General features: G+C 40.2%; 1 protein-coding gene and 1 non-coding gene across 3 annotated transcripts in view; both read left to right on the top strand.

Moving 5' to 3' along the window:
* The window catches only part of PTPRT (protein tyrosine phosphatase receptor type T), a 619,644-nt gene that overhangs the window by 118,496 nt on the left and 478,842 nt on the right, over positions 1-22,306 (top strand). The gene's annotated exons all lie outside the window — the stretch shown is intronic.
* TRNAK-UUU (transfer RNA lysine (anticodon UUU)) lies at positions 13,291-13,370 on the top strand. The gene has a single exon. It is a non-coding gene; the product is annotated as a tRNA-Lys (tRNA).

The following is a 22,306-nucleotide window of genomic DNA, read 5'->3' as shown; positions in this document are numbered from 1 at the left end:
GCCACAAAACAGCAATTGTTGTGACCTGGTACTCTTATCTGACTTTTTAAGCCTGTTGACACAATTAAACTTTACTCCCCTCCCCTTCCCTTTCACCCTTGTTTCACTTTTATCATCTGCCTTCTCAGTTATCTGATCGAAAACAGAATCCTGGATTTCCAGTAATTCCTGCGGGACCAAGGCTGCAACAAAAGGGGCATAATTGAATTATCAGAAGCTTCTTTCTTTTCCTTTCTCTCTTTTCTGTGTCAATCACTCAGGGATTATAGATATCTTTTCAACTCTTCTTCAGTCTTTTTAAATTCTAATTTAAGTTATAATTATTTCCCTTAATTTCTTTCATTATTTTTAGATAATGGAGAAAATTGCAATAAAGTACTGCTAGAACTTTGTACACCACTGCCTTGCTTGGAATGCATGCTTGGTTTACTTGTAGCTTTTTTCAAAGCAAAAGTATGGCCCATAAGTTTAGGAGAAGGTAATGAATGTGGAGAATCCCTTGCTTTTCATCCATCCTGGGAAAATAGAAAACCATAATGTGTGAACAAGGGCTCGGTTACTATGGCAATGAAAGCTCTAGCATTATGCATCTCTGTGCTGAACTGTTAGCAAAGTGAAATATGTAGAAGGAAATCTGAAACTCTAGCTGTCTTGGAACTGTCCAGAGTGCTGAAATATCTAACTCTCCGAACATGTGGCAAGGAGTCTTTCTTAGTTTTGCTATTTAGTTACAAACTGTTATGTGGCCTCAAAAAAAGACAATTAGTGTCAGCTATATAAGTGCACTATTGCTGGAAGAAAAAGCTTTTGACTTTTTAAAATTTCCATGACATCATGGTGCAGTTCTTCTTCTAGTGCACAATCTTGTCAACGTAGAGCATTTTTAAACCCACTGATTATCATTTGGAGAGATGAAAGCTTTGGCTTAACTATGCCATTGAAATCAATAGGATTTAAAAGTGCAGCTGGATAATTCCTTATGGATTGTTGTTTCTTGCACTGTACAGTAGTCATTAAAACACTTTTGTTGTGGATTTTTTTTTTTTAATTTGGCATTTTTAATTTGGCATGTGTTATTCAGATTAGAAATATAAAGTTGTATATTCTAAACTAGCTTTGCTTTTAATTTTTTTGAATTAAGTTTGGATCCACCCTCTCTGCAGACTTTTATGGAAATAATTTGGGGAACTATAATTATTTTGCAGAACACATTCCAGAGACTTGGCAAACTTGGACCTCATCCTAGTTCTCCATGTCATTTCCCCCAGCAAGAAGAGTGCATCTTTGGCACAATTTTAGGCCTTCCGGCACCTATAGCACCTATTGCAAAAATATCTGGTAGTATCCATAGTTTTTCGGAGGCATCACACAGCACTCAGCATGAATGCTATTTGTCACTATGGCAAATAGGGGAAAAGGGAAGACATAAGGAGGCCTGCATTGGTTGTTGCTTTGAGTGTGTGCATTTGTGTGTGTTGGGGAGAGAGAATAGATCCTGTTTGAATTGGATCCATAGTTCTTTATTTATTTTACTTCCCTTCCCCATCTCTAGTAATGACGTTTCCCCATAGTATGCAAAGTATTTTTTAATCTGTCAATCACACATTCCTTAAGACATTTAAAGGTCCATGAAAGTAGCAGTCAATGAGAGAAGGACTTGTTGTCTTCTTCTTTTAAGAATAAGGACACATTCCTTGTAAAGCAAAACCAGATTTGAGTGGCACCCTGCAGTGCAACATTTAAGCTACCCATTTTTGCATAGTCCCATCGATGCTGCTTTCCAGCAAGCAATGTTAAGGTTGTGCACTAAGTTACTTTCTGATCATATCAGACCCCAAACACCTTCATATGTCATGTTAGCAGACCCTATGCAGAACATGTTTTGTGTAGCTTATGACGTGGATAACTATCATTATGGGCTGTGAAACAAATGCATAAATTGTGTTGCTTTTGGCTAATCACTAGATGCTCTGCAGATTAAAAAGTCCATACTGTAGAAAGCCCCCTTTCAGTATTAAGTTGGGATGACATTGGCTGGGATACGAAGGTATTGATGAACTTTCCTGTTGCCTTGATGCTTTTAATTGTTCAGAAGCTGACCACTGCTGAGTCATAGCAGTTAAATTCTGAAGTGAGGGGGTTTTTTCCACACACATATAAGCTTGACTGCCTTAAGCTGTAGCAAAATGAGGTAGAAATCTCTTCTCAGCAGTAAAACACTGCTGTTGAAGAGTTTCCCCACCAAGTGGCCAGCTACAGTGAATGCCAGTGTTTGTGACTGTGAATGCACTTTATCTTAAGTATAAACAATCACAGATAAGCGGCTTTTCCTACCTTGTATTTTGGGGGAAATCTAAAAGAATCTTAAGACGAAGTCAGCATGTGGCAGAAAATGACGCTGTACATAAGGCATTGAGAAGCAAATTCAAAAATTTCATGCAGTACCGAGTCATTTTAAAGTGCAACGAACTGCAGGGGTGGGAGTAAGAATCACAGGAAAAGATAAGCATGTGGTGAATCATTATAAAATGCCATCCCTGAAAGATTACAGGTTGCAGACGAGATCGTGGTGGCTTGGAGGAAGGATTGATAGCATCTCAGAACCTGAGTTCAGTTGTGTTATTTCACTCTTTGTTGCCTCTAGCATGTCAATCAGCCATTGGACACTAAATAAATTGGGATTATTATTTTTATTATTTTTTCCAGTGTGACAGGTGTTCACGGAAGATTAGCATCTAAAGTTTGGGTGATATCTAAGGGTCATCACACTTGGAATAAACCTTTTGATGTCAGTGGGTCTGTTCTGAGTATGACTAACATTGAATACCACCCACTATCTCTATATTCTGGCTTGGATTTACTTGTATGGACAGTCTTTTCCTGACTCTCTTCCAAGAAATTGTGAAATGTATTTCACACACCATATAAAATTATTTGTGCATTATTTTTTCTGCTTCTTTAATTATTGACAATTAGTAAGCTATCATTGGCATTAATATTTTAAGTACCAGCTATGTATTTAGATGCTGACAAAAACAGCACAACTTCCCCATGTCATGCCTTAATGAGGTCAGATAAGACAGTCCATTAAGTGCTATAACATCCTTTTGAAAAGTTATGGACCATATGGTCATTCGCCACAGAAAAGATGTTTGGAGCAGCATGCCTGTGACACGTGTAGCATGTTCACCAGCCCTTAGTGTTGGGACTGTAAATAGATGCAAGAAAGGAGGATTCCTGCCTTGTGATTCCTTGTGATTGCCTGTGGGATTCCTGTGGGATGCAAGCATTTGAGTAAGGATGATTACAGCAACCACCTATGAGATTCCACCTCTGTTTTTGAGGTTCCATATTCCCTTAAATGTTTTTCTGGCTATTAATTATGGGAGTATGGATCTTTCTTTTTTCCATACCATTGTATTTCCAGAATCTTTCAGGCTGCAAGAGAATTTTTTTTAAAAAATAACCTGCCCTCTATTTTCTATAGAGTGCTATCATTGGTAGCATGTTGTGGACTGGAAGGGAGAGGTGAGGTTAGAAAACACTTCTTCACTCTGTACCAACTACAAATGATATCTGACTGTAGCAAATCTGCAGCTAAAAGAGAGAGAAGAGTTTCCTAACAGTCCTCTTACTCTTTCAGGCAGTCCTGCAAGTTCACCCTAATATATATGCATGTCACTGATCTTTACAAGCTGAAACCTAACCAAACTAGAAAACCTGCCATTCCAAACATATCAACAGAAACATCCTTCACAGCTTAGGTCTCAGAATCAAACACATCTGCAACAATTAAAAAAATACTGGAGAAGAACCAACAAACTTAATGAACCCCACCCCAAGTATATATCCCGCATGTCATTGATTCCAAATCCACCAGATATCCATATTTTCTAGATAAGCCCTTCTGAATGAACGTGAAGTTCTGGCCAATGAAGAACAATATATCCCATTGACAGAAGGCTTCTCCACAGCATCTCCTAAGTACCACGTGGCCATCAGAGAAAGCTACCCATTGTTAGCAAACTCTGAACATCCCGTGGAAGCAATCAGCATGCCTCCAGTTATAGCACTTCACCAGTCTCCCAATCTATGCAGATTGTTTGTGAGAGCTGTACTTGAAGCACCAATCAGCATCCCTAGATCATATCCTTGTGAATTCAAACATTGTATCACCTGTGTTTATCTCAGGGCGGCAGTTTTCTTCAAGAGCACTGTGACTGGCAGAACTTTATCAAGCCAAACATCACCTGCAAATCATGTAATGCAGTTTACATCATTGAATGCAAATTCCTAGGATGCCATCTTTAGTACATGGATAAAATAACTGATTTGCAGACATGTTTTGAGAACATAAATCAACTATCTTGAGCAAAAAGTAGAATAACTCATTGCCAAACTCTTCCGTTTAGATAATCACAGCCTCTCCTAGCTCCCAGCCTTGAACAAAAGACTTGGAATTTTGGCCCAGGAAATCCTGAAAAATTTATTAAGCAAGTCAGCATTTGATCCTCCATGTCAGCTCAGCATGCAAGTCACAAAGCTCTAAAGATAATCCTTGGAGACCAGGAACCATGTCTAGGCATAGGTAAAGACATTGCCCCAACCCACTCCAATTTTAAAGGAATGGGGCAGGGGCAGTCATTCATCCAGTTCCCATCACAAGCAAGAAGAGTGAGCTTGCAAGTGTGCAGTCCTGCATGGGAGGGGGGGAGGTTGGGTCTCTTTGTGCCTGTGCTGACAATGGCACATCCTTGATGATGGCGCTTGAATCCAACTTTCACTCTGCCTCTGACCTGATTGGCTGGCCAGTTCTTCAACTGCCGTGGGAGCTGACTCTCTTTCTGGAATGCCTGGCTGTCCCGGGGCAGGACCCTGCTTCCTGTCTCTGCTTGAACTGTCTCCATTCAGGGTCTTCTTCCCACTCTCACTCCATGACCTATGGACAACACTTTTTTTCTGGAAAAATAGATGCCGGAAAAATAGATTCACCATGAAGTTGTTGCAGTAAGTGCCTCAGTTTATAACAACAACAAAAGACGTGCCGGTACTGAGTACCCTTGAGTACCACATGAAAGGGGTGTCATGGGGCCCAGAACTCCTTGATGCTTTAAAATCTATCTACCAAGCTAGACATGTTTTATGATCTGAATTGTAGTGAGCTCTTCTATATCTTCCAGGCCCAATTTGCCTAGATGGCTCGTGCCACAAAGTTTCCATTAAATGAATACGAAGATGTGTGACCAAGTGCAGTATTCATATTTTGCTGTTTCTTTACTTTCTCGTTACTGACCTACATTTTCTCTCTCCATCAGCTGAAAGGGTACTGGTATTATCTCATTCTCTTTAGCGGAGTAACTCTTGATTTACATTGAGTAGATAATCAGATGCTATCTCACAAATTGAAAGTAAGGCAGACTCAAAGCCTTAGTTTCCCTTGTTGGCATTAAGAGAAGTAGTTCTAAAGAAGCGCCATTGCTCTTCAGCTGCCATTCCTTGTTCGACTCCCACAGTCCCTTTGGAATTGATCAGATTCTTTCCTCCTTAGTCTGAAATGTATGTAAAATACTCTTTGATGTGCTGATTTCTCTGTTTTTACTGGATTTAAGTTTCCTGCTTGAGGCAAAATAATAATAATCTGTGACACTCCATTAACTACCAGCAATGGTGCCTCTCGCCCACGTTATGAGAAATCAGCAAAAAAAAAAAGGTTCAAATTAGTTATTTTTTACAAAGCCCTGTAAGTATGTGGTGCTCTTCCAGTTTCTATTCTTGGGAGGTTTATACTGAAGCATATTGTGCAAGTATAAATCCCAGATGGAGACTTTTAAATAACTTTTTTTTTGCAGTGTGGTATATTATACATTTTTCATGTTGTCTACAGTGTCTTATGCTAATATCCATTTATGGAGAAATTATCAAAGGAGTTACAGAATAATATATGCTTAATTCCTCTGAATGTCAGTGATACATGATCAGGGGTGCACTAAATGTTCTCCCAGTTTTAATTTTGGGGTCAATTAAAAAGTAATGCTTTAAGGGGGGGAGATCTCTTCAGATCATGAAAATGGTGAAATTATTCACCTTTCAAAAATCCCGTTTTTCCCTTTTGGAAGCTGCTGTGACAAGACTTCTAGTTGCTGTACCTTCCTCCTCTGTAGCCCCATAGGCATTCAAGGGTCATAGTGTCAACAGATTCATATAATGAGACTTTATAGGCAATCAGATTTGGCCATGTTGCTTATTTTATGGAGGGCAAAGGAAGCTAATTCGTAGTGCACTTAATGCTTCCCGAGCACTCTCAAAGCAATTACCAAATTATCGCTTAAAACTGGGTATTTCTGACACTGATCTTTATATATAGATATATAAAAATACACCCCTCTGTCAGCTCAGCTCTAGAACTGATCACCTTATAACCTTTAACTCATCTGAAAAAATATTCCATTGCACTAGGAATTTTAGGTAGGTGCAGACTAATTGTTTAGGCTTAGATGAGAATTAAATGTTTCCCAAGGCACATCAGTGTTTGGTGAAAAGAGTGCACAATTCCAGTAGGAAACATGCTGAATGGGTTTTTAAAAACATAGATTTGTGCTCTACTCTGCTTCCTACCATGCTTGTTAATAGTTGGCAAAATGCTTAAGGCAAGGCTTAGGTTTATGAAGATAAGGTGACATTTAGACTGAATCTTTAAATATCCCAAATACTGTACTTGATTCGTGGCAATCGGGTTGAAGCTACACATGACGTTGAAAATTTGCTTCAGTTGGATTTCCTGTTGTTGTTTTTTTGTTTGTTTTTTGAAGGCAACTGCATTACATTTGATCAGAGTACCAGGATTGGGGAAAATATCCTTAACACTTTTCTGAACCTTTCCAGATATAAATTACTGCCCCCTGCAAAGCGGCTGTGTGTGCGTGCATCCAAGTAATCTGAGCATTATTTGAATACTGAATTGAGCAGGTTTCATTGTTTGTTTAAATTCAGTGCAAATTCTTTTTTTAAAAATAATAATTGCTTTATGAGTTTAAAAAAAAAAAACCAAAAAAGCAAAGTATAATACAGATTGCAAAAAGTAAATAGATTTCTTACAACACAACTTCTATTATGACTTCCAGTCACACCATTGAGGGTCCTGGGTTTCTTATATGTAACACACTTTTCGTTATCACTCCAATCTTATCCCATATCTTTACTTTTATAAGATTATCTATGTTTCTACAGGGGTCATTCTAAGCCTGCCAAAGAATTCACATTTTTACAATGCCCTTTAAGACATTTTCATAAATATCTCACTCTCTAATAAATGTTTGGTCTGTATTATCTCTAATTATTCCTGTCATCTTTGCTAATTCAGTAAATTCTAATAATTTTGTCTGCCAATCCACTTTGGTTGGGATGAAGAGTTTGGACTTGATATCCCGCTTTATCACTACCCGAAGGAGTCTCAAAGCGGGTAACAATCTCCTTTTCCCTTCCAACCCCACAACAAACACTTTGTGAGGTGTGTGAGGCTGAGAGACTTCAGAGAAGTGTGGCTAGCCCAAGGTCACCCAGCAGCTGCATGTGGAAGAGCAGAGACACGAACCCAGTTCACCAGATTGCGAGTCCACAGCTCTTAACCACTACACCATGCTGGGATGGAATCTGCTTTCCAATTTTTGGCTGCTAAGATTTTTGCTGCCACTGTTGCATGTAGGAAGATCTTCCTCATATTTTGGGGAATATCCATACCTGTTATACCCAGTAGAAAGGCTTCGGGGTGTTTTCCAATTGAGATTTTAAACATCTTTTTGAGCTCTTTATATATTCAGTCCCAAAATTCTCTTATTTTCCTACAATTCCACCACATGTGTATCATTGTACCCTCTGCCTCTCTACATCTCCAACAAATGCTTGACCTGATTCTGTACATTTTTGCCAACTTTGATGGCGTTAGATACCAACAGTAAAGCATTTTCATGAGGTTCTCTTTCAGGGTGTAACATGCCGTAAACTTCAGGTCTTCCTTCCATAATCTTTCCCATGTATCCATTGGAATATTATAACCGAAGTCTCTGGACCATTGGACCATTACCGATTTAACTTCCTCCTCCTTGACTTCCCAGTCCACAGAACAATCTAGACTCGAAAAATAACTAATTCAAAACCAAGTGAAACCACTTTCTAAAATGTATAATTTTAGAAAGTGGTTTCACTTGGTTTTGAATTAGTTATTTTTCGAGTCTAGATTGTTCTGTGGAGAAACCTTTCCTTTTATCTGAATTAAATGTATCATTAAACTGGTGATATTGTAACCAGTCAGATAAGTGAATTCGAATTTCCTCATTTTTTTTTAGTCTGTTTTCTTCCTCTTCCAGTAGCACTCTGTAAGTTACCCAATTTCCTTTCATGTTCTTCTTCTTCTCCTCCTCCTCCTCCTCCTCCTCCTCCTCCTTCTTTTTTTTTTTGACAGAGAATGCCTCTATCAGTAATAACCACCATGGTTTTTTAGGCTCTAATAGGTCCTTATATTTAGAACACACCAGATATAAAGATTTCCTAATGATATGATTCAAGAAACCTTTATGGACCTTCACTTTGTCATACCCTAGGTAGGTGTGCTATCCATAATGATTATTGAATCCTTCTAAGTCAAGCAGATTGGTATTTTGTAACAACATGCATTTCCAGTTCCAGGAGAGACAGGCGGCCTCATGGTATAGTTTCAGGTCTGGCAGGGAACACCCCCCCCCTTTATATCTATAAATAATTTATGTTTAATCCTGGGTTTTTTTCCTGGCCAGATGAATCTAGAGATATCTCTCTGCCATTCCTTGAAATAGCCCATTCTCCCGATCATGGGAATTGATTGAAATAATAATAATAATAAAGCATCTTTGGAAGGACAGTCACCTTTATAGTGGATATTCTCCCCCCAAAAGACAGGTTAAGTCTATTCCAGATCTCCAGATTCTTTTTTATCTCTTTCCAAGTCTTGGTATTATTGTCTTGAAATAAATTAAGGTTTTTTGGTGTGAGCCACATTCCTAAGTATTTTACTTTCTTACTTATTGTCAATCTGGAAATCGTTTCTAATTCTTCTTTTTCTTCAGTTTCCATGTTTTTAACTGGGAGTTTTCATTTTTTTACTATCAAGTTTAAAACCCGCCACCTGTCCAAATTCTTTAATCGTTTCCAGCACTTTTGGTAGACATTCTTTTGGATTTTTGGTCGTAATTAACAGATCGTCAGTGAAGTCTTTAAGTTTAAATGATTTCTCTCCTACTACAATTCGTCCTATATTTTATCACTTCTTATTTTCCTAGTTAGTATTTCCAATATTAAAATAAATATTAGCGGGGACAGAGGGCATCCCTGCCGTGTCCCCTTCTTTATACTACAACTTTCTTTGAGACTTCTGTTTATAATAAGTTTGGCTCGCTGTTCTGAATATATTGCCTGAATTCCTTTGCAAAATGTTTCTCCAAACCCCATTAAGTTAATTAGTTAATTAGTCTTTTCATGAAGGACCAAGAGATGTTATCAAAGGCTTTTTCTGCATTTGTTAACGTTAAAACAGGAGGTTTATCATTTCTTGCTTCTAAATATTTGAGTGCAAATTCTTATGGATATCATTTTTTTCCATATCAAATTATAATTCTCCTAGAATCTAAGTTTGCTATCTGTAAAATGAAAGTAATGAAAGATAAAGGGGGGGAAATGCATTGAAGTGTGTGAAGCATTTAGAAAGCAGAGATCATAAAATGGAGATAAAGTACATTCTTTAAACATAGATTTCTAACTTAAAGCATCACTAATCCATGTGATGTCACCCTGTTTTGGTTATACTGCCAGTAGCAAGCTAAAAGAATAAGAGACTCTAGACAGCTCTATTACATTTCTAGAACTGAGGTGCCGTAGAATTATATTGTGTGTGTGCAGAATTGAGTGGAGTTCAGAATTCACTACCAAAAAAAATGTAGTAGAAATCAGGGAAGTGCCCATATCACTAGCAAAACTATTTAGCAATCACAGTGAAAAAAGAAGTCATTCCTCAAAATGCAAATAAGACTAATGACTTGTTGTGGTTCGAAAACCCGATCCCCACTTTGTGGAATGAAGACACACAGACACAGAATATAAGGTTAATGGGCAAGAAAAGGCCACAACTTTATTGATTACAGCAAGTGAGAAGGTATTGGCTTAGGCATTGGACCACGACAGATTGATTCCACCCACTCAGAGAGGGGTGAGCCCAAAGGGGGTTTATTCACCAGAAGGTGGAGCCTGTTGATGCTAATACAACTATAAGCTCTCCCCCTGATGTCACCGAGGGTCGTGCCATGGCCCCCCGCCACACAGGCATCAGACAGGATCCACGACCGCCGGATTCCTTTAACGGAATACCCAAAATTTGAAGGGGTAGGCGATGGCCACACCTAGCCCTTCCACACACCAACAACACATTCCAATGCCTAACCACCACCCGAGCCCAAGAGGCTCACTGCCAATACCCTCACAGCTGTAACCAATCCCTAATACTGCTGATGCTACCTAACCAAATGTCATTCCCCTGATCTGAAAGATGAACCCCATCATCCCAGAACAAGGCCTGATCACCTATCCGGATACCATCATGAGAGATAACTAGGCCATTCATAAAGCGCACTTTGTGGGTAATCACACGATTTAAGAGTTTCCTGGATTTTCCAATGGCCATAATGTTCTGCGCACCGTGCCAAACTATTCTCTTTAGGAGCGAGGACGAGAACACGGTTGTTCCGGGACACAGAGCAGCAAGCTCGTCCAAGTCTTTTTTCATGCTCCACAACAAGTCCACACTCCTTCTGCTGACGAGGTCATTCTCCCCCAGTTGAAGAATAAGGATGTCAGGGGGGGCCAAACGCGGCAACTTTTCCTTTCAGCAATGGCATGAGTTCCTCCCAACACATGCTCCGCCTTGAAAACCAGGAAACTCGCACCCAAAACGGCAGCCCGAGGTTAGGGGTGAGGTCACGGCTTGCAGACCGGATGCGGGCCCAATGGACAATACTGTGACCGCAGATCCAAACACTTTTCCTGAAGGCAGCTAAGGGTAAAGAGAAGAAAGGACGGGTAAGTGGAGGTAATGTAGCGAAGCTCAGAGCATGCTATCGAATGTAATCTTTGTAAGCATCAGATTTCCAGCAGCCCATTTCTTTAGTCCTATCCGCTAGCAGGCCCATGCGTGCAGCTGTTGTGGCGGCGACAATCCTAAATGAGTGTGCCGCGTAGTCCTGGGAATAGAAACCACAAGCGTCTATAGCTTTACGAAGTACCCTTGTGAATTGGTGCCTCATCAATCATGATCCGTCCTCATGAACAAGGAGCGGGCCGGGGCCAGGAGGTCTGAGGTAGAGGTACCACCTGGTGTCCTTCACCGGGCATGGGCCCTGTTGCGCAGAAGCTGTAAGTTTGACTAAGGTACCCTTACCGGCCTGATCGGTCTTAGATTGACGTACCCGCACTGTCATACTCGATCTGGACATCTGGACGTCCTCCATGAGGAGGCCGCGCGTTGTGCCATTTGTGGTAGCCTCAGCTACAATGTCGCCAACCCTAAATGTGCCAAAGAAGGCAATAGCGTAAGCCGCAGAAAAGAGCCGGGCCTCAAATGAGGCAGAATGGCTGGCACAGCAGTATCTTCAACTGCAAACCATGCCCCCTCCAAGCCGTTGGGCGCTTACCTGTGGGCGTGGTGCGCCAGCCAAGTGAGTGGGGCAGGGGGCATAACGCCCCCTGCATGACGCAGTAATCGCGTCCCACCCACAACACCTCCCCTCTTGGAGGAGGAGAGGCTTTGTTTGCAACACCAAGTCAACACTGGCATGCATAATGAAAAGAAGTTCTGCTCTTTGGCAGAAATTCTGCAACCACAAGTACCGAAATTTACAGATATTAGTGGTGCTGGATGCACTAAATGGTGTATAAAATTAAAAGTGCCCAGGGTCTGGGAACAATCACTTATTTCATAAGTTGGTAATCAGATCTCTATCGACAATGCTAAACTGTGAGCAGCCTCTGTGTTTGTACTGTTTGAAGCAAATTACTAATGTTAAAGGTCTGCACAGTTGCTGATCCGAGGTCCTGCCATTTTTTAAATCCCAAGCTTATATTCATGCCAGTCAAGAGGTAGACAGGGTTGCACAGTCTAGTTTAGCTGACACAGGTCCTCTGTTCAGACTCTTGCTTTTTAGCACAACAATTTGTCAGAGTTCTCACAAGTCAGACTTCATATCAGGAAACAGCAGCATCTGTGGAACTAAAGTTCACAGCATGCGTGGTATAAAATTCTCCTGGGGAAGCTTCTTCTGTCAATCTGATAGTAGCGTGGTTAGCAAAGAGGAACCAAGATGAACATTCTTTAGTTTCCCACTATTCTCACTATGGTTTTTAAAGGAAAATGTACACAACTTGCAGGCCATAGAAGGCTGTCTCCAGTGCCCAATGATATTGCCCATTCTGCTGTATTCATAGGGACCTGACCCTCTGCTAGTTGGAATATATTGCAGAATGACATGATATATATATATATATATATATATATATATATATATATATATCTGAATGAACAAGGCATGTATATTGCTGGTATCTTTTTGCAGTGGCAGCTGATTGGGGTGGTGCAGGGGATCAAGGAATTTTGTTAGTATTAATCCACATAATTTATTCTCTGATCTGAAACTTTACAGTGTGGCAGTCTTGTTTAGTAATTTGCTTTTGTATTCTATGCTTTATTGTCGGCCTGCATTCAGTTCTGTACACCAAGTTCTCTGCCTTTGTAAGGCTTAAAATGCTTGATTTTGGCTGGCTTGCACTCCCCTCCTCTTTGTTCCAGCTTTTGAAAGAGGAGTTTCTCATAGGAGAAAACACACACTCTTTTAACCACACAAACACCAAGATCTTGTGGTTGGGGGAATTTAAGCTCTGGAGGAAAAGCTCGGCTAGAATATGAGTTTGTTAATAGAGTAAGTCATTGCAGATGCTATACCTAGCCTCAACTCCAAACTGTTCCTGGAAGTTTTCATTCAATTTTCAGGAACTTGATTGTTTTCATTTTCAGTTACATGCCTTTCTCTTTCCACTTTTGTCATTATTGATTTGCCCTTCATACGGCTCGTGTTTTTTAAATATCTCCAAGGATAACAATCTACTGTTGGCTTCAGAGTGATGTATTAACAATCATCCTGCCCACTCCAAGAACTGTGAGATACTTGCCAAAGAGAAGGAAAGCAATGGAAGAAAAAAGGCTCATGCCCATCTGTTGCATAACCAAGAGATAGCTCAGTTGGTAGAGCATGAGACTTTTAATCTCAGGGTTGTGGGTTCGATCCCCACATTGGGCAAAAGATTCCTGCATTGTATAGGGTTGTGCTAGACGCCCCTTGTGGTCTCTTCCAATTCTTTGGTTCTGTGATTTTCTATTGAGAGGGGGAAAGCAGGGAATCCTTCTTTTAATTATCAGTCAGTATGAATTTGTGAAAGATGCACAATGGCACATGTAACATTGATTTGCTGAAAGGACTAGTACCCCACTTCTTTGCAAACCCTAAAAATGAACAAATCTGGAATGATTGATGGAAGATCTGTCTAATTTTGAGATGCATCACCAGAGCATGTAATTACAGGGAGCGTGGAAGCAAATTGATTGGATGTGCTGCTTCTTTGTGGATGGCCGAATACGGCAATTTAAGTTTCTCATTTATTTATTTTTAGTCATATGTTTGGTTCTCCACATTTCCATATTCATTTGTAATTTTTTCTAAGGTCCTCATCAGCATCTTAATGCAAATCTCTCCTAATATACACATTTGTATGCAATTTTACCTAATGTTCACATTTTTGCAACACATTTAGCCCTTGTACAATGCATTTTTGTATGATATTTTCAGAAATATATGCATTTACATGCACACTTTACTCTAATAAATGACTTTTTGTACGCATTACTTGGCTGGAGAACTGCACTTTCAAGTTTGGAGAAGTGTGAATTTTGAAGTATGACTGTGTTTCAGTTCTCATATTGTTTCTGAAAGTGCAAATTCAGTAGTTCGCCTTCAAATGTGAACCAAAATGATTTTCCTTCTCTATACCTGTTCTTCTCTAGTCAGTGGAGGGAGCCAGAATGATCTTCCTCTTGTCATGATGTTTTTTCTGGAAAGCAAGGAACACAGCCCACCCACCCCCACCCTGTGGCCCTTTATGTCCTGGCTGGTGGCAGAAGCAGATTGTGCACCCCTCCGCCTCTGCGGTCATTGGGCAGCAGGGTATATACCCTTAAGGAAAATTTAATAAGAAACAATGACTGATGTTTTGCCAATTATTTAATAAGCTTCTCATAATATTTCACCTACTGCTTCTTGTTGACGGATGGGAAGTGTGAGTAACTGAAGCCCACAGGAATAACTCATGGCAGCGGTTGTGGAGTCTGATATTTTATTTCCATTTTTTGAGGACAGATGATCTCTAGGACTCTACACTTGCGTAGCAAAAAATATATCCTTGATTGATCTTGGCATATTCACTGAGTGTTACGCAGGGGGATAAGGTTCATATTCCCTTCTCAGAAAGAACAAAGGGAAACCAGGCAGGATAAGAAGATTCTGGGATTGCACTTCTCATAAATAGTAGATGGAACTGACAGGGCAGGCGCTGAAGTCAGGAATGAGTAAGTAACACAGAGCCCTGGGTGTGTGCCCTCATACAAACAGCCACCTGTCTCTACAAAAACAATCTACGTTGACAGAATACAATATTTTTGTCCTCACTTTATTACAGTGCTTCTGTTTCTATGGAAACCAAAGATTTAAAGGCAGATAGAGTATCCTAGGGAAGTGGGGAGAGGGCAGTGGAAGCATTCACTGCAGTCTACAAAGATTTTTCACCCAACATTGTAGTCCTGAGAAATATGTAATAGAGTGGGCTCCTGTGTCAGTCAAAGGTTCCTCAACACCAATGTCCTGTTTCCAGTATTGGTCATCTTTTCTCACTGTTGCCCCCTCCAGCAACTGGTATTGAGTGCAATGTCTCTTAATAGGGAGATTTCATATAATTATTTCTATCAACTGTTCATTAGGCATGAATTTGTCTGAACCCCTTAAATATACATTCATCACCAGGGCAGGCCCTACCATTAGACAAAGTGAGGCAGCAGAGGGTGGGGGGGCAGTGGTGTTGGATCATAGTTCTTGTGTCTATCCTTTAGGCAAACCTGTTGCCTTTAGCTGTTGATGGAAGCTGCTGCCTCATCCCCATTATTCAGCTACCAGTCAGCTGAGGTACTGTACATGGAATGGGAGGAGCACCATCTTGTCTGTTTCCTCAGGCAGCAAAATGAATTGGGCCAGCCCTGATCACTATAGTAGCACAGTTGTTGTTTTTTAGTCGTTTAGTCATGTCCGACTCTTCATGACCCCATGGACCAGGCACTCCTGTCTTCCACTGCCTCCCACAGTTTGGTCAAACTCATGTTGGTAGCTTCGAGTACAGTAGCACAGTACAGTATGCTAATTAATATATATGATGCATCCTATATTATCTATATATATACTGAATGTGTGAAGAAGGTGAGGAGGGAGATCAGAATTCATTGCTCATCCTGCTCATATGATGTATGTGCCACTCGTCTGGCATACATACATTCAGTGAGATGCCTATAAGAGCACGTATATGTAGATGTATTTAATATACATATTTTTACTGTTAAAATGGAAAGGGGTCAAATCATCGCAAGAGGTGTTGAAATTTTGGGGGGTTGGATAGTTACAATGGAATGGTATCGGTGGTGGGGTGCACATTTTTATTCTCATTTATTTATGATTATACTTAATAATAATAATAATAATAATAATAAGGGGAAAGAATTTGCAAATTCTAAAGGAAATAATAATAATAATATGCATATTTTATATTTGGTCCTCCTTGGCTTTATCTCCAACTGTGCATGCAGAGTGAAAAGATGGATGGAACATCACAGGATTTAATTAAACAATTAGCAACCTCCTACATAGTTTAGAACCTTGGAGCTGGCAAAGGACTAAGATGTTTTACTCTGTGGCTTGGGTGTATGCATGAGAGAGAAAGGGGAAAGAGAGAGTTCAGTGTGATAAATGAAGCATAAAACTCAGATCTTGGTAAATGTGATTTAAGAGAAAAATGCTGTGGTTTGGATAGAAAATGAGGAGAATTGCCTGTCAGTGCTGAAAACAGAGATGTTACGAGAGCAATTTGGAGTGATCTTCATCCTCACTGTGGTAATAGGTTAATGAAGGTGAGCGTGTAAGCTCCCTTAAATTTTGTTAGATGAATGTTGGCTTCTGGCAATGCATTAACGGTACTCCTATACCTTAGCATATTGCAATGGCCTATGACTTCCTTAGTGGTGGATAAATTGCAGTGTTCTGTGCTGATTCCTGTTGTTTTTGGCTGTGAAACAAAGTGATCTTCTCTCATTTCTCTGCAGTTAGCATTTAAAAAGAATACGTAGAACTCTGGATTAAACAGGAGATGAATATTTGTTTGTTTGCTTGTTTAGAAATGGCATGGCACATCCAATGTTAAACCGGTCCCCTCAACTTTAATGTGAAATTTATCATAGAATTGTATAATTGGAAGGAACCCCGAGGGCCATCTAGTCCAACTCCCTGCAATGCAGGAATTTCAGCTAAAGCATCCATGGCAGATGACCATCCAGCCTCTGCTTAAAAACCTCCAAGGAAGGAGAGTCCACAACCTCCTGAGGGAGATGGTTCCACTGTCAAATATCTCTTACCAGAAAGTTATTGCTGGTGTTTAGTGGGAGTCTCCTTTCTTCTAACTTGACTCCATTGGTCCAGAACAGGAGAAAACAAGCTCGCTCCATCTTCCATGCGACAGCCCTTTAGATATTTGAAGATAGCTTTTGTACCTTCTCTCAGTCACCTCTTATCTTCTTGGTTGCCCTCCTTGGCACACGTTCCAACTTGTCAACTTCCTTCTTAAATTGTGGCACTCAGAACTGGACCCAGGACTCCAGGTATGGTCTGACCAAGGCAGAATAGTGTGGTACTATTACTTCCCTTGATTGGGACCCTATACTTCTGTTAATACAGCCTAGAATAGGATTTGCTTTTTTTTGCTGCTGCATCACACTGTTGACACATGTTAAGTTTGTGATCTACTAAGACCTCTACACTCTTTTCACATCTACTACTGCCAAGCCAGTTTCCCCTCATCTTATATTTATGCAGCTGGTTCTTCCTGCCTAAGTATAAAACACTACATTTGTCCCTGTTGAAATTCATTTGTTTAGTTTGGGCCCAGTTCTCCAGTCCTGTAAGGTCATATTAAATCCTGATTCTGGCATCTGTGGTATTAGCTACCCCTCCCAGTTTGGTGTTGTTTCCAAAATTGATGCTTTCCCCCTCAATGCCTTCATCAGAGTTGTTTATAAGACGTTGAACAACAACAGGCCCACGATAGAATCCTGTGACACCCCACTTGTCACTTTTTACCAGGATGATGAGTAGCCATTCTTGAGCACTGTTTGGGTTCAGTTACATAATCTCCTTCAGACCACATTTTACCATCCTTTTCACAAGAATATCATGGGGGACTTTGTCAAAAGCCTCACTGGGACTAAGATTGGCTATGTCCACGGCATCCCCCTGATCCACCAAGCTTGTAACTCCTTAAAAAAAGAAGATTCATATGACATGACTTTTCTAAGTGCTCACGGGCTGACTCTTTAATTGCCTGTTCTAGGACCTTGCCCGGTATTGATGTCAAACTGGCTGGTCAATAGTTACCTGTGTCTTCTCCCCCCATCTCCTTTTTGAAGATGGAAACAATGTTTGCTCACTTCCAGTCCTTAGACACATTACCCTTTCTGCAAGAAGTCTCAAAGATTATAGACAGAGGCTCTGAGATTACATCCATAAGCCTCTTTGGTAACTATGGGTGAAGCCCATCAGGCCCTGGAGATCTGAATTTGTTTAAAGCAGCTAGGTGTTCCCTTAACACCTGTTTTCCTGTCCTGACCTGCAGCTCCTTACATCATTTCTCTGGTTATAACCAGGTTGGCCACTGCTTTCCTTTTGGGTGTTCCGCCTTCTCTGTGTCAGTTCCACCTGTCTCCATTTTCTGCGTGCAGAAGTCCTACTACTTGCTTGTCCTTTCACTTGCTTCGAACATAACTGAAGAAATCTTTTAAAATTTATTTTTAACCTCTCTTACAAGCCTGAGTTCATTCTGAGCTTTGGCCCACCTGAGCTTCTCCCTGAAACTGTTGGCTATTCGTGTATAATCCTCCTTTGTGATTCCCCACCCGCTAATATTGGCAGTAGCTGTAACTAGTCGCTTCAGCATAATCATGGGACAGATATTTGAAGTAATTCCCATTTAATTATAAATTAATACAGTTTTTAAAAGTAATTTAAATTAAATTAGTATAACAGAACTTGAAGTAATCCATAGGGGTTTTAATTCTGATAGCATGGGATCTTGGTTCAACAAATTTTGAATCCTGATGGATGGATGTTGTCTGCAGAGCTCCAAGTCAATACGCAAGCTACAGAATATGCAAAAAGTGGCGCATGGGATGTAAAAAAGTGGAGTGCAGAAGTTAGAGTTAACTGGCTTTTAAAACAACTGAAGGTGGAGACTGTCTACTCTTATGTTTTAAGCTATTTCCTTCTCCAACTTTTTTTGTACCATCAGGATAGCTGTGCACCTTTTGACCTTCTGCTTGGGCAACCCTCTCTTGTGCAGGTAGAAAGTGACACGGCCTTGAAGTTTTTCAAATGACAGTTCAAGTATCTGCTGTCCATGAGAATGATGAACAGCTAGTTTGGGAAACCTCCTCCCACAAAAGGTCTTAAACTCTGTTCATTTGTCTCCCCTGGTACACAATGTACTTTTAATCTCTGTACAGTGGGAAGTGAAATCATTGTAGCAGAGAGAGAGAGAGGCACTAGTTGCTAAAGCGAATCTGTAATTATGAACAATGGCTTTTTTTGTTCTATCTCTTTTAGAATAATGAGATGTAAATTTTGCTTATATTGGTAAAAATGCTAAATGATTATTTTATGACATAGTGAATATTCTGTTAGTCTTCTCTTGTGACTGGGGAAGGAAGTTAAGGAGAGTCTTGTTTTATTCCAGTGGAGAATATTTTGCAAGTCTTTTCCAGATCTCTAACCACCCAGAAACCAGGGGCAGGAGATTAAGCAGTCTCCTAGCCGCAGTTCCCTCAGGTAATGCAGGATCATGGAACCTCACCTGCTGAGTTTGACTCACCCACCAGAAATGGTGTAATCTCACTGTTATACTCTTGATTTGTACTCTGTTCTTCTGACCACTGACCCTTTTCATACCCATCAGCAGTACATGTCCAACAGATCTATTGATTTACCTTGGTTACACAAATACATGGTTTTGTACAATTGTTTTGGAAAACCATATACCAAGTAGAACCAAAGAGGAAGTAGGTTTTCACAGAGAAGCAACAATTTTGGATAGATACAATAGATTAGGGATTGGCAACATGGTGCCCTGCAAATGATGTTGCACTGCAATACCCACTGTCTCTGAACACTGGACATGCTGGCAGGGACTAATGGGAGTTGTGGCCCAATGACTTCTGCAGGAAACTGAATTGGCTACTCCAGAATTATATACATAGCTCAGGTAACCAAATCCTGCAGCTGATCCTGGTTTCTGCTTTCTCCTGCAGTGGTTGCACCTGAACATAACCCTTTTATCCTAATAGTCAATGGCTCATCCATCTACATATATTCATCTCATAAGCTACCAGTGCTCTTTGGGCATTTACAGTGGCCAAATTTGTAATTATATAATGGGATGTTCGCAACTGAATGCTAAATATTGGCATATATAGAGAACAGTGTGCAACCCTCCCCATATTCTTTATTTCCATCCAGAATGCTACCGTGCATGGAATAGTTTTAAAATGTAGTTTTATTAGAAGGCTGCATATTCCCTGACATTATTCAGACATTATGTAGATGGATGGATTGAGTAAAATATTCTGTCAATGATGTCAATTTGTCCACATTCTCTGTTTAACTTGCAGTTATATTACAATCCAATTAATGCATTTCACGAGGTAGTAGTCTACTCAAACCTATGCCACAAAACCTGCATTGGTCTCTAAGGAAGCATCTTGGATATTTTAGAAATTGAAATATGCTTTGGAAAAGCTGAGACATAAATGGTAAGAGCCTTTTAGTACCATAATTGTACTGCTTAACATGGCTAAAATAATGGACAGCACTGGATGTTTGCCTAATCTGTCCATTTGTTTTCGCATCAGCCATTAGAGGCCACTGTGCTGTCTGCCTAAATTGCTTGAAGTTGCTTCGACCGCTAATTGCACATTGAAAGGGTGGGTACCTTTTTAGCTGGCTATGTTCAAACAGAGCGGTCCATGACTTTCCCCTCTGGCTACCTCTTCCCTCCAAGCATACTAGCAGAGAAAGAAAGCTTTCATTTGATACCAGCGTCAAATGCATAACCTTCCAATAGAATTTAAAGCCAGTGAATTGCGAGACACCTACCTTTTAAAGTTTCAGATTATTAACGTTTTGAATTAAATTATACTGTAAACTTATTTGTGATCCTCGGATGAAGGGCAGTATATAAATTTAATAAATAAATAAACTATATAAAATAAAGATTGACACCCAGCCTTGTAAGAGTTGCATTCTAACACATGTAGTGACTTCAAGGTAAAAGGTAAAGGTAAAGGTACCCCTGCCCGTACGGGCCAGTCTTGACAGACTCTAGGGTTGTGCGCCCATCTCACTTAAGAGGCCGGGGGCCAGCGCTGTCTGCAGACACTTCCGGGTCACGTGGCCAGCGTGACAAGCTGTATCTGGCGAGCCAGTGCAGCACACGGAAACGCCGTTTACCTTCCTGCCAGTAAGCAGTCCCTATTTATCTACTTGCACCCGGAGGTGCTTTCGAACTGCTAGGTTGGCAGGCTAGTGACTTCAAAGTTCTTTTCAACTCAAGGTGGTGTCTGCTATTATTCTGGGGTTAGCGGTTAGGTTTAGATGGAGCTTGCCACACAATTTGGACTGCATTTTCCAAGCAAGGAGAAGGATGGAAGGAGACCTCCAGGTGCCCAATATTCCATTGAACTCCAACATGTTACAGACAGAATTCTTCCTCATGAGTGCTCTTGAGCTAATGTTTTCAAACCAGTGTCTGTACACTGCTGCAATTAAGTTGCAACAGTGGCAGCAATTAATTTGCAAAGGTTGAAATTGTTTGCTCAAGAGTACCTCTGAGGAAGAATTGTATTTGAAACAAGTTGGGCTCAAGTTTTTTTTTTAAAAAAGTCTTATGCACCTGGAAGCTTCTTTCATTGTTTTCCCTGAGACTCATGTCTATTCCTTTTTGCACTTCTAAACAACTAGAGCTGAACTGGAGGGGAAACCAATGATTCACATTTTCAAGCCATCTGACCTAATTCATACTTAATACATGGGTTGGAATATAATTACCTTTCAGGTTTCTACCTTTTAGGTATTGCATTATAGTTTTCAGCTCAAATGATAATGTATTAAAAATGCATATTTTAGGATAAAATACATGTAGTAATGTGCATACTGTGATACATATCTAAATATGTATTTACATATCTAAATATGTATTTACATATCTAAATATGTATTATGTGATTAAACTATGCATTTAAGTAAATACTTAGAGCATGAATTTTCATATGATTCTTTAAAAAAATCTGATTAATGTGAAAATGGGATGGAACAGGCTTATGAAAAAGCTGTGCAAAACTGTTGTCGAGCAGAAATAGGCTGATTTCTCCATCCCTATTTATTTATTTGAATATATTTTTTCTATTGCTGTATCATAAAGATATATCTCAGCGGTATACAACAATATAAAAACATAAACAAAGTTTTCAGCAGGCATTTAAAAGTCGGCACAGAAGATGCTCACTGTCTCTCTGTTGGCAGGATGTTCAACAGGACTAGGCTGATGATACTAAAGGCTTGATTTCTCGTTGCCAATGAAGCATTGCCAACTCGGGGAACAACTAAAGATGCTTCTGCAGATGATCTCAGAGATCAAGCTGGAATATAAGGGTTCTGGCAATCCCCGAAGTACCCTGGACCCAAATTGTTCAGGGCTTTATAAATCAATAGAAGAAGCTTGCACCTCGCTCAGTTGCAGATGGGCAGCCAGTACAGCTGTTTTAACAATGGTGTTGTTATGTATTCCGTGGTCTGTGTTTGCCTGAGCTTGAGTCTGGACTAAG

This window comes from Podarcis muralis, chromosome 5 (assembly GCF_964188315.1).
Source record: "Podarcis muralis chromosome 5, rPodMur119.hap1.1, whole genome shotgun sequence".
Lineage (NCBI taxonomy): Eukaryota > Metazoa > Chordata > Lepidosauria > Squamata > Lacertidae > Podarcis > Podarcis muralis.
The sequence above is the reverse complement of the archived record's forward strand: the minus strand, read 5'-3'. Positions and strand labels throughout refer to the sequence as shown.